The sequence below is a fragment of the Andrena cerasifolii genome, chromosome 16 (assembly GCF_050908995.1).
Source record: "Andrena cerasifolii isolate SP2316 chromosome 16, iyAndCera1_principal, whole genome shotgun sequence".
NCBI classification, from domain to species: domain Eukaryota; kingdom Metazoa; phylum Arthropoda; class Insecta; order Hymenoptera; family Andrenidae; genus Andrena; species Andrena cerasifolii.
Genome location: NC_135133.1, coordinates 5069397 through 5081868, shown reverse-complemented (window position 1 = coordinate 5081868; position 12472 = coordinate 5069397). Strand labels below are relative to the sequence as shown.

General features: G+C 50.0%; 1 long non-coding RNA gene across 1 annotated transcript in view; it reads right to left on the bottom strand.

Annotated features, from left to right (window-relative positions):
• Positions 1 to 9820, bottom strand: part of LOC143377723 (uncharacterized) — a 171616-nt gene extending 161796 nt beyond the window's left edge. The window contains exon 1 of the long non-coding RNA XR_013087398.1: positions 9790 to 9820. This is a non-coding gene — a long non-coding RNA (uncharacterized LOC143377723). The remainder of the gene's footprint in view (positions 1 to 9789) is intronic.
• Positions 9821 to 12472: the final 2652 nt, after the last annotated feature.

Below are 12472 nucleotides of genomic sequence, written 5' to 3'. Positions count from 1 at the left end.
CCCTATTTAGGACGCTAGGAATAAGGTGATACTTGGGAATTTTTTTCTGAGAAACTGTTGAACGGATCTTTTCCAAACTTTCAGGATATTTTAGTTCACATTCCAACAATAAAAATGAATTTTTTCGTTACAAAGTGTTCGGTAGAAATGGAGATATATTAACACGTTCGATAGGACTCGCGCGCCGGAGTTGCAAATTTGCGATTGTAATGGTCGCCCCAATTCTTCCCTGAAATAAAAAAACCAAGGATTTTCTTATTTCTAGTACAATTACATTGTCGATGAACCTAACAAACGGGGAAAAAGTTAAAAGATGGCAAATTGGTGGGACCTGAAAGAAAAAGTTACGATTCTGCTCCAAGACATTTCGTACTATTTATGGAAAAAGACTTGTTCAATTAAATTTATTTATCAAAGTTATAGGTCCATCGACAATGTAATTATACTAGAAATAAGAAAAACCTTGGTTTTTTTATTTCAGGGAAGAATTGGGGCCACCATTACAATCGCAAATTTGCAACTTCGGCGCGCGAGTCCTAACGAACGTGTTCCTATATCTCCATTTCTACCGAACACTTTGTAACGAAAAAATTAATTTTTATTGTTTGAATGTGAACTAAAATACCCTGAAAGTTTGGAAAAGATCCGTTCAACAGTTTCTCAGAAAAAAATTCCCAAGAATCACCTTATTCCTAGCGTCCTAAATAGGGCTTTCCACTTAAGGGGGTAGTGGACTATTTCAGCTTCAAAAAGTCGATTATTTTTTTACCGATTCTGAATTGCTTATCCTTTATGAACATTTTAAACAAAATTTCATGAAGAAATTGAAATAATTGTAGAAGTTATAGCAGCGAACGTAATTGAGTGCACCGACGAGTAACGCGCCGTACAGGGCCATCTTCAACAATTAATAACTTCGACAATTTTATACATTCCGACGATTTCTTTTTTAGTAATTACTCGCAAACATGCCCACAATAGATTGTGAAAAGCACGACTATAACGATTATTCTGTATGAAGGTAATTTTGCGTCAAAGAAACTAACGATTTTACGCATCTAATAGTCCACTACCCCCTTAATTAACAGAATTCCACAGTTTCGCGAATACAAGCTTCACGATTCAACGCGACGCTGCGTTTGCCCGTCGGTACACGCTACCCGAAAAGAAGCCCCCCGTCCAGCGTCCTGCATAATTAAAGACGCGGTGGAGGCCAGGATAATGTCACGGTTTTCCATTGTTCGACCGACAAACATCTAACCCCCGACGGGGATGGAGGGGTGACATTCGTAAGCCGGATTTAAGCAGATGTACGTACACCTAGCCGGCTGGCCGTTGGATCCTGCATACTAAACGATGATCCTTTGAACAATCAATGATCCGAAACTCGGCACGGAACACGGCTCCTCGTTACGACACGCGTGCACATCGGGGCATCGATCCTACGCGGTGCTCGTGGAATGGCGCATGCTCTGCTCCCCAGGCAGACAGTCGTCGGACGAAAACGATCTGTCGGCTGCCGGTTCCTTCGTTCCACCGTTCCGCTGCCTTCCACGGCGAGAGAGAAAAAAAAAGGTAATTCGCAAATTCCGGGAAACGCGGAGGCGCCTTATGAATATCCGTTCTCGGAGAGTGGCGCGGCGCAATTTGTCAGCGTTGACAGCGGCTCCTCGCGACGATAAAAAAGGATTACCTATACGGCGAGATCGAAACGGGTCGGTGCAGGCCAGGGGAATCGAGAACGCTATCCCGCAGGGATAGGGCAGAAGAAGACGGTGGGAGAACGAGGACCGTTCCCTCCGACCTACAGCGCGCCTCGTTAAATAACCTCTGGCTTCTTCTAATGATTAGACGTCGCCGAGGACCAGGTCGAGCGATAAATTTACAAACCGTCAGGAACCAAGGGACTGTGGCCCTTATGAGTACGCCAGGGACGTCGGTTGGGCAGGTTGGCCTGTTGCATGGTGAATCGCGTCCTATTGGCTCGGGGGGAGTTGGTCCCGTGGATGTAGTTTTATTTCGGTGGAAGGTAGGCACAGCCCCGAGAATTCCTGACGAGGCGATTAGCCCTGTCGGTGCAGTTTTCGCGGGCTCGCCTTTCTGCTAACAAATGGATCTAGATCTGGAGGAGACGTGGTAGCATGGGCTCCGCGCCGGGTTGCCTCGTTCTTATTTCTTCATACCTGAAGAGGTGTTCTTTGGTGGCTCGTCCTGCCTCCAATGAATCGTAAATCATCAGCTGCGATCGAGATCAATGCTGGATGACTCTTTTTTTTAAGTAGAATCAAGTGGACGTCCTGGAAACGCGTGTCTGACCAGTGCAGGCATTATCCCCTTAAGTAAGCTACCAGGGACGGTATCGTTCGCAAGTTGAATATTATTCCCGACGAGGACTGCAGAAGTCAAACACGCCGTCCCTGAATAGCTGCGCGGACCAGTAACGAGGATATCAAAGGTATATTTAAAAACTCGATTTTCCATGAAAATTACCTCTCGCATTTTTGTACGTCTCTATTTGCGGCGGTACCTAAAAATCCACCTAAAAGGGAAATGTTAATTTTCCGCATGAACAAAAAGTAGCAGATATATTTCTCATTAACGCGCAGAGTCAAACCTGCCCAGCGACGGCGGGTCCATACGCGACGTCGCTCGTCTCCGTAAAAAGTAACATCCGCGCGGAAAGTTCGCGATAATACTTTCTGGTACGACGCGCAACGGCATCGTAACGGTCTGCGGTAACCTCGCCGTCGAGCTGGGCTTTAAAGAATTTTCCCAACATTCCCGCCTTATTATCTTCTCCCTACGCGCCTCCGCCACCATTAATGGACACACGGCCGAGCGCCGTTCTCGCAATTAGCTCGACGGAGCTGGTCCGGGGATGGAGCGGCGAATTTACACGACAGGGGCCGATGGAACGCACAGTTTGGATTATTACGATCGCCTGGACGGGGCTTTGTTACCGTGGATTCACCGTTTCTGGGTGGGGTGGATCGCCGCAGACGAGAAGGCCGAAGGGACCGGAGATTTCTGCCAAGACAATTAGCCGGCTAATCTAGTTTCGCGAATCTGTAACTAACGAGTCCCGATTCGGGCCGCAGAGCCATTCTCTCCGTTTCGCGTTACACTGTTTGCCGTGGCCCAACCACTTCCGGCCTACCTGCGCCCATCCGCGCGTAATTACGCCCGAGTAATTGTTGCTCAGCGAACATTAATTACGCGCATCGGCTATTACCACGGCTTTTTCATTATGAGCTCGGATCATTCGGAAGCTGTTATGCAGAGCGCCGCGGGAGTATCCGCGCGTTTACAGGCTCATTATTTCAGGGTGGGTGGGCATTCTTGACAACGAAGGTGTTTAACTCATCGAGCGGTGGAAATTTGAGAAGTCCCCGCACGAGGACACTATCCAGCCTCGTTACTCAGTCGAGCCGAGATTTGCAGTCGATCCAGCGGATGTCAGAGGTCGACGTCGACGCCGATGACCGCGACGCGACGCAGAGACGGGCCACGGGACCAAGCCGACGTAGGATTAGCCCGGTCGTCTATTTCTGACGTGACAATTAATTTGCAAATTTCAGCGGGTAACGTAGCTGCAAGTTCTGGACTGCCAATTCACCCTTTACGCTCTCGGTTCACCGGCTGTATCTCCGGCATTAATCTCCGTCATGCGCGAGAGCCAACGTGCCGTGAACCATCGATACGTAAGATCGAGCTTATCGGTCCCGCCTTATCAGCGAATATTAAGAAGGTCCCAGATCCACGAGCCGTCTTACTCTCTCCGGACCTGTCTCCGTCTTCTCGGCGCACTCGATATTACATAAATTGCCGGCCGATTTATGGCAGAGGCGTCGGCGGTTAATAACCTGATTTCGAGGATTTACGATACGCTTTCTAATCGGAATTTACGGCGGGAATATGGTAATCGATAAGAAACTATGCTAATAAATAGCGGGCCGCGGGACTGGCCGTAATTTGGAACGGTCACCTGACCGATGCACACCGCTGGCCGGTTTCATTTAAATTATTTCGCCGCCGCGCTAGCCTTTTCCCGCCGCCTCCCCGCCCGCAGCGATTTATTATTTATCCGGCGCGAGCCGAAATACCCCGGGGAACGTTAACAAGCGGAATTATTACTCGGTAAACGGCGTTATTCCGCGAAACAATGCACGGCCATGGCTTCCGTACACGATGCAATTAGACGGCAGCTAACCGTCCTCGAGCCTGATTGTTCTGTCGATATACACAGTCGATTCTGAATCGACTCCGACGTCTCTCTGCGCGTCTATTACGGCGAAACTGCCTCCGGACGATAAATAATTTCGCGCGGGTGTTCAGGGGCTGCGGCGCTTCGAAATAGAGGCTTACCAGCGTCTCGGCCTCGCCCGCACCCCCTTTGTTCGTCGCGATTTCTGACAAGACGATCGGCCCCGCGGTATGGACAAACGTAGCTGGCCCCAACGCTAGGAATAGAACGTCGGCGTAGTTTCGAAACCACCCCCTCGGGGCATTGAGTTAAGAATGCACGTGACTGACGTGAAACGAATTCCTATGCAAAGCGGGGCCGGCGTTGGTCCTCTCCTAACTAGCGGCTCGCATCATTAACGGGTCTTGTTTGTTTTACAGCGTAGAAAGGACACGCCCATTTCCTCGTCATTCTCTTCAGGTCCTCTGGACCCAGCCTCCGAGAGCTGCCCACCCTTAATCTCTCGGTCCGCTTCTACCCGGTGTTCCGTTCGCTTCCCACCGTTTTAATTCTTCGGAGTTCCCGAAGCTCGGCTTAGCGGCGGCCACTCTTCCGGCGGCGGTCTTTGAAGTGGTGTTAGACTTTTTTGTTCAGACCAGTTTGTGGAGAATGTTATCACGCCGTGTGATATTAGATTGAAAACGGCAAAGAGGGGTTTTTTCCACAGCGCTTTTGATATAAATCAATGGATAAATGCTCTATAGTTACTCAGATTGTTATTCGTCATTGCAAATATTTATTTCCCGAAGCGCTCGCGTCATTCAATTCGCGATACATATATTCCTTGCTCCCCTGGCATACGCAGCTATTAATTCACTATCAAAATATGAAGCGCGCCGAATAAATACATGCATCGAATATTAACTTTCGGCTCTCGACCGTTGCTGCACAGTCATATTCTTGGAAACATGGACAGCGTTCAACTTCGCTGCGACGAAAAACAGAAGAATCGCAAGCTACCTCACTTTCTCCCGACCCCTTCGCCCCATCGGGCAATTTGCATTTAAAAATCGCTCACCCTATGACCACACACTTTCACCGTTCCCGGTGAAAAAAAAAAAGAAGAAGGAACCAGTCGCGTCCACCGTCCCGTGGAAAATCTCCTTTGAACGGGACTCCATTTTCCGCTGGCCGCGTCGGCTCGCGTTAAAGGGACACCCTGTATGCAAAGTCGGTGGACCACTCTCGCTCTCATCCACCCCGGTGCGTGTATACATATTCATGGTGTCATTAGCGCCCCGTGAAACATGCTATTGGTAAACGTTCCTGCTGCTCTCTTCTCATAGATGATTGCGGCGCGGATCGGCCGCGCGCGGCCTCCTTATAAATTATTGTCGGCTCGTTTCGCGGAACGTCAATGCCGCCCTCGATGACAAAGTGGCCAGGCTCGTAAAGCCTGCGAAACCTTCGGCCATAACACGTTTCGCCCGTTCGACGTCTGGGCGCAGCCGCGGATCCACAGGGATCGTAATCGCCGATCGATCTTCCCCTTAACGCCCGGTTACCCCCGGCGCAAACGCGAGGAGAAGAAAGTTGTCGGCTCGACAGCCGCTGGGCCCTTCTTTCTACCGCGGCGCGATTTATTAACCGTATTTAATAATCAACAATGGCGTGCGTGTAATAAAAAAGAGGCTCGAAGCGGCCTCCGCAATAAGAAACCAGCCCACCTTTTATCGCCGTGTGTTTATCGTTCCGCGCTCTCCGTTTTCCCTCCACTTACGGCCTCATTTTCACGTTCGCGACAGCGTTGGCTTTATTACAATTGCGCGGATGGAATAGCGTTAATAATGGGGGAGGTGTGAATGTCCTTTGGCATGATGTGGCTGTGCGTTCTTCGATTCTTGGATAAGAGTTTTTAAACGTCGCGTAGGAAGGTCTAAGGAAAATATTTAACGAATTTATCGTTTCCGCTGCGAGAGGGTGTTCAGCTGCAAAGACAACGGCGCAGCTGCAATCCGTTCACTCGATACCGTCTGTATTACCGAGCTGCCAGCCCCCGATCCCCGTGCAATTAATAAATCAGCGTCGTTAAAAAATAAAACAGTCCCGGCCAACTGTGGCCATGATTTTCTTGTCGCATCGAGTCGCGGCTGATCGCGATCGCGTTCGACGGCTCGCTTCGGGCGGGAAAGAAGAATGGGGAAGGCAAATTGAATTCTGGATGGAAAAACGAAGCGTAATGGGCCGCGTCGTGAATAACGAATTAATGAACGCGGAAAGCAACGCGCGCCGGAGTGATAAATATTCCCGAGTAATGGCAAATAGAAGCGAATAAGTACCTTGCGTTATTGAAACAGAAAATAGTATTTCATACATGCGCAGGATTGAATTTAATTGGCCCATCTTGCACCTCCCGCTGGACATTTTCCACGAGCTCAACGTCTGTACGCTGAATTCTAAATTTCAGAGATTATTGAATCCGATATTCAGTGCGAAGCAAATGTTATCTTGAAAAAGTCGCAACGGGGCATTTTTCGAAGCCACGGTATCGATCCTCTTGACCATCGATTCGATTATTAACAGGTTCCTGGTAGATATAAAATATTTCCAGTCAGTCCTTCCAGCCGAATGCGCCAGGCGAGATTTAAGTCGTCCTATTACGAATCGCCAGAGTTACGCAGCAATCAGACAACCCCCGACACGACAGATCACTCGGCCGGGTAAGGAATGGAACGATCGAATCCTAATTGGCAATAAATAACACGGTATGCGTAACCGGGGAAGATCAGTAATAACGATCGGCAACCAGCCGATCGGGGACCCCCGAGTTCTATTTAGTAGGTAGAGAATTAATTACGCCGGCAGGCTGAATCTGCCAGGATTTAGAATCGAATTACGTAAACGCAATTACACGGCTCGGCGCAACGGAGCGCGATCGTAGGTAATTTGTGCTCGTCCAGCTTCTTTTTTTCCTCCATCCCCTATCTCCCCCTCGCTCTCATCTTCCCAGCCTCGTTCTCTGTCACAACAGTTTCCGATTAAATGAAACTCCGCCGGCCTCGCGAACACTTTTCGCCGTAGCCGCTGGAATTGAACCACTTGTTGTCGACGCCTGGGTCTTTCCGAATCAAACGGTATGTCATCGGTTCGGTTTATTAAATGTCGAAGCCCGTGAAATTCGATCTTTTGTTACTCTGCATGGTCGACAGGTCGTGCACGAGGGGGGCACCTTGCTGTAATTACTCCCCGCAGAGTTCTGAATTTAATTCGAGTAGATTATCCCGCTATTATTCCGCGCACTCTACTTCACTGGGTCAACCAGACCCTATTAGCAGCGCCGAGTATTACCATAATCGCGTCACAAAACAGGTAAATAAAACTCCGTCACCCCCGATAAAGTTTGACCATAATGAAACGCGGGTGTTAAAAGGCCCTGTATAGAACACGGAGAAATTTCACGACGCCATTCCTGGGCCATTGTTCTTTCCGGAATCCCTTTCTGCCCGTAATTAGCAACGCGACTACGCCCCTCGGCTTCTCGGCCGCCATTGTTCCCTTTCATATCGCGGATGATTAATGTCGACTAATCGTAATGATCGATCCAGCGGCTCGGTAGAAGGTACATTTAATTCTCTTAGACGTCAAATTCCCTAAGCCTCATCGCCTCGCCCTTTATCAACTTCCGCGATGCTTTTATGCCCCCGCAGTCGCCCCTCCCTCCATCGCCGCAACCCCCGTCGCTCCCCCAACGACGCTCCCAATTGTGTCGCGAAACTTTTTGCCATCGCCGTTCGATTCCTCGCCTTTTCAAAGCGCTCGATCGCCAGTTGCTCGTTAACGCGTCGCTACGCGCAGCTTAATAGTATCGGGGAGTCGGCTAACAGGAATATTTAGGTGATTTGGCTGGGCTGTCGGTGATTTAATAGGATCATTAGTGAAGTGGTTCGCGAGGGTCTGTAGGAGGCAGTGGTGGGTCCCTTGGCCAAGCAGAATTAATGAACTTTGGATTTTTCGAGGTATTTCTAGGATGTTAATTAATACCACTGCAAGTGGCGTTAATTAAGAATTCATAAACGAGGAAGAAGTATCTACTATCCCCGGACGATTTCCAAGCTTCAGACACAATCATCAACATTCTGCTACAGTTACGTGCCTGATCCCCCCAGCTAAGTAATGCTCGACACGGTAAAAACGAGGCGAAGCGAACTCGTAGCCAATATTCGATCTCCTCGGAGCCGTATACGTGCTCGGTAGGAGAAATCAGGAGAGACGAGAGAGCTGCGCACACGTTACAGCCTTTTCCCCCCCGTCCTGTGTTCCATCGCAAAAATCGAGTCAGTTTAGAACACTTACTCTCCCATTAATGCCGTCATCTGCGCGGGGCTCGGCCATTAATCGTGGGCGAGCTTCGAGTCTGGCTTACGAGGCGGTTAAAGCGCGGCGCAGCCCGCTCATCTCCTGCCCCCCACCCACCTTTCTTTCTCGTCGAGAGCCCCACTGAAGGCAAGCTGTGTTCTCGCAATTTGTTGCCAAATTTATTACGTGGCCAGAGATAAAAAGTAAAGATAGACCGTCGAAAAAAAAAGCTATAACGAATGACGTATCGTTCCGCGCCGCTTGCCTCGTAACCTCTTCATTCCGACGAGCGGCTCGGAGCGGGGGAGAAGAAACGAAGAAAAGGAGGGTGGAGAGAGGGATAGGCTGCGGATGAAGACGGAGACACGCTGATCCACGAAATAGTGGAGGAACACCGAGCGGTTCCCGCGGCCTTAGCATTGGAAGGCGATGAGTCGGCGGCCGGGATCGGCCAGGGCCAACGCGTGATTATTTCTTTGCAAATATTTAGCCACGGGACGAGCGGGAACGCCGCCTAATTGCGTCAGCGGGATGCACTCTCGTTCAGCACTTCTTTAATAATATGTTCCTAATGGCCTCCGCCGGCGTTTCGCTTAATTGCCCCCGTTTATCCGCCGCAATTATACGAGCACTCTCTAATCCGTTTATTACCGTCAGCCTTACTTTACTCTTTCCGAAGTGGCGTGCTATCGCGGCCGGGATTAAGAGGAAGCGTCTCCCCTTTATTAAACGGTCAATTAGTGTCGTCGTCGTTTTCAGCTACTTCATCTTCAGGTACGTGTCTCTGATCGACGAGAGCGCGCGAAAACGAGACCGAGGTCCACGAGGTAATTATTTTCCCAAGAAGAGCGCGCAGACACTCGCGGGTTTCAAGATCACGGCATACAGCTGCGTTCCCACTTGCCGAACGTGTCGCGGCGGACAGGAGGCACATTCGGAGGGAAGCAGTACCTTCGCCCCCACGAATTCCCTAGCTTAATTGTCCCTAATTTCATTGCAAGCTAACAAATTCCATCGAGCACCGTGCTCTCGTAAAATACGCTCCATTCAATTAGCCGTGGCGCAGGAGAAGCAAGAATAACGAGAAAGAAGAGCGCTAGCCGTGGAGGGGTGCATGTGCGCCCGCATATTTTCCAGCGGCGAGGAGTCACGTAATTTCAAATGCGCTTAACTTAAAAGCATTTATCTGTAACCGTATTATTACGAGCGGCACGATAATTCGCTTCGATGTTGCTCCAAAGAGGATTTACCTGTCCCGGGGCTGGAAACGCCTGGCGTAGTCGCGCAGCCTCTTTCGCGTCCACGTCGATTCTCTAGACTTTCGGCCCCGTAGGTGGCTGAAATCCCTCCCATTCAGAAGTTTCGATACTAATCGCAAGGTCATCCCGAGATCCCCCGTGGAGGCATCCGCCGATAATCTCGCAGCAGGACCTTCCTCGGGAAAGGATTCGTGGCTTATCGGTGCCGGCGCATCGAGCGTTTCGTTACTTTCCGTTCGCCTTCCCGCGCGCCGTTTCTTCGCCCTGCGCACACGTACAATACACATATATTTTTTTCCGCTCGAAATCTGACGCCATAAATCAGGGAGGGGCGGGGGTAGGGGATTACAAAGCATCGACTGCCGGAGATTGCAGCTTGTTTTGGGTCCTCCGGGACGAGAAGTTTGTGTCGGTCGGCGGTATGGAAAAATGAAACGCACTTCATGCATTATTCAGACCCTTCTATTCGACCCACCTCTTTACAAGCCCGGACGAATACGCGCGCGTGTGGCTTCTCCAGGCGATTTGTCTTCCGATCTGGCGTTGAAATTATTTACTCGTGTCCCCGTGTCCACTCGCCGCAATTGTTTGCCCGGAACGTGGCTCTCCAGCGGAACGAATTCACACCACCCCGAAGGCAACTCTCGTCGCACAAATCCCGGGTATCTCTGTGGCTCGAGGAAGCGGGGACCTTTAATTCGAATCGAGCGGCCCTCGCACAGGACCGAAACTTTGGGAATTATTAAAATTGCATGCTAACGGAGTTCTATCCGAGCACCACTCGTCACGTTCCTCCTTGCCGCTGCCTGAATTCGATAACACCGGTAACCACCGACTTTCAACCGTGAAAATCGTTAAACCGGGGGGTGGCGAGCGCGCGCAGAACGCCGCCCGGGCGAAGATTTACAAGGAACAGAGTTGTTTTTCCGTTCGGAGCGTGTTCGCCAAAGAAACCGTTTCGCGTTACACGCTGCAGCGAGTTTCGCGCGGCAGCAATTGCAGTCGTGGCGCAATTGGACCGGGAAGAAAGAAGGGCGAAAAAATTGCCGACAACTTCTGATTCAGCGGGCGAATGGGACGCGGTAGATTTTTTTCCTCCGGGCGCGCCGAGTAAATTCAAATCCTCCGGCTGAAAACCGTACGAACGGGCGAACAAAGATACTATTTACCGGCTTGCGACTGCGGCTTTCAGCGGTCTCGCAAAAACATTTTCAACGGGCCTCGGTCGTCTCGCCCGTCGTTCCCTTCGTTTTCTCTTACATCCGCGTGCCGCGGCCGACGGAACGACAAAGAGACACGGTGAATCCAGTCGCGGAAACTTTGCATTCCACGCTCTGATTTATTATTCCCCGACGAGCATCGCCGACGCACGGAGACCGCAGCGAACCTTCGGCGACGGGTTACAGAAGATGGAACATTTTCTCGTTCAAAGATCGTACCTATGGACTCACTCCGTCGAACGTGAGAGTGTTAATTCGAAGGAGTCAGCTCCGCTGCCCCGAAGGGGCACCGATGCGGGCGTCTCAAGAATCGAAGAAGTTTACCCTGGACCAGTGGCGCACCAGGAGGGGCGCAAAGGAGCCCTGACACCCCCTCAAATAAAAAGGAATAAAAGGATTAATGTAACCACGACTGAAGTTATTCAAGAGCTTTGTGAAAAAAACTGAATCTTATTCTTTAAATAAATTTTATAATCACCTATTGAATTTTATTGAATTGCCATTAAAAATATTTTTACCCGTTCAACTCAGCTCCCCCCAACATGACAAAAAGATATCTTACGCACCTCCAGGAATTGAATCCATGCCTTGAAATTATTTTCAGATCTTTGGATAACACAATATAAGTGTTTGAAGCAACTTGAAAGTCTGGATTAATTCTTTGCGATGGGTCTAACCTCACATGAACATAAACATTTGCGAGTCTATACGAACTTTATATTAAAACATTTAACAGTAAAATTGGTGGCATTTGATACTCATATTAGTTCTTCAATTGACATTTGCACTTACTTTATCGAATTGAAAAATTTATTTTTGTGGTTTTGGCCATAAAATCATGAAATTTCTCCACTGTGCTTCGCCCCAGTAGAGCGCGCCCTGACCTTTCATCCCCTAAACTCGCCCGCTCGATTATTCCCGATCCTCGACAATAACTTCTGGCGTACCTGGCCGACGGATCTGCCAGCGTTTCTGCCAGCAGTACTTACGATCGGGTTCAGGGCTCGTAGAAAGCAGGGGGGTGGCGTGTGTACATCCCCTTAAGCCGTTGACGCGCTCCCGGCACTAATCAGATGAGATCTCTAATCGGTTGATCCGCTCGGCCCGATATTTGTACGCAGGAAGACGGATGTCGCCCGGGAGAATTGAAAAGGTACGAGTAAGAGAGAAGTGGCCTGAAAGGAGGAGAAAAACGCGAGGGGGCCGTACGTCGGGATTAGGGCTTAAATCGCCAACAGAGTGAGACTGATGGGAGAGAGGGAAGGGTGGGTTCGTCTCAAGATTTCCTTGGCTCCCTTAAAAGGCCGTGGGACGATGCCGTGCCCCGTTTTGTGTGGGTAAACTCACAGACAGCTTCCAGCCATACGTCGGGTCGTCGTCGGATGCACGCACATGCGTGCATCCTTTGCGAGCCCCGTATATCTCGGACCCTTTCGCTAGAAGAATGCCAGAGA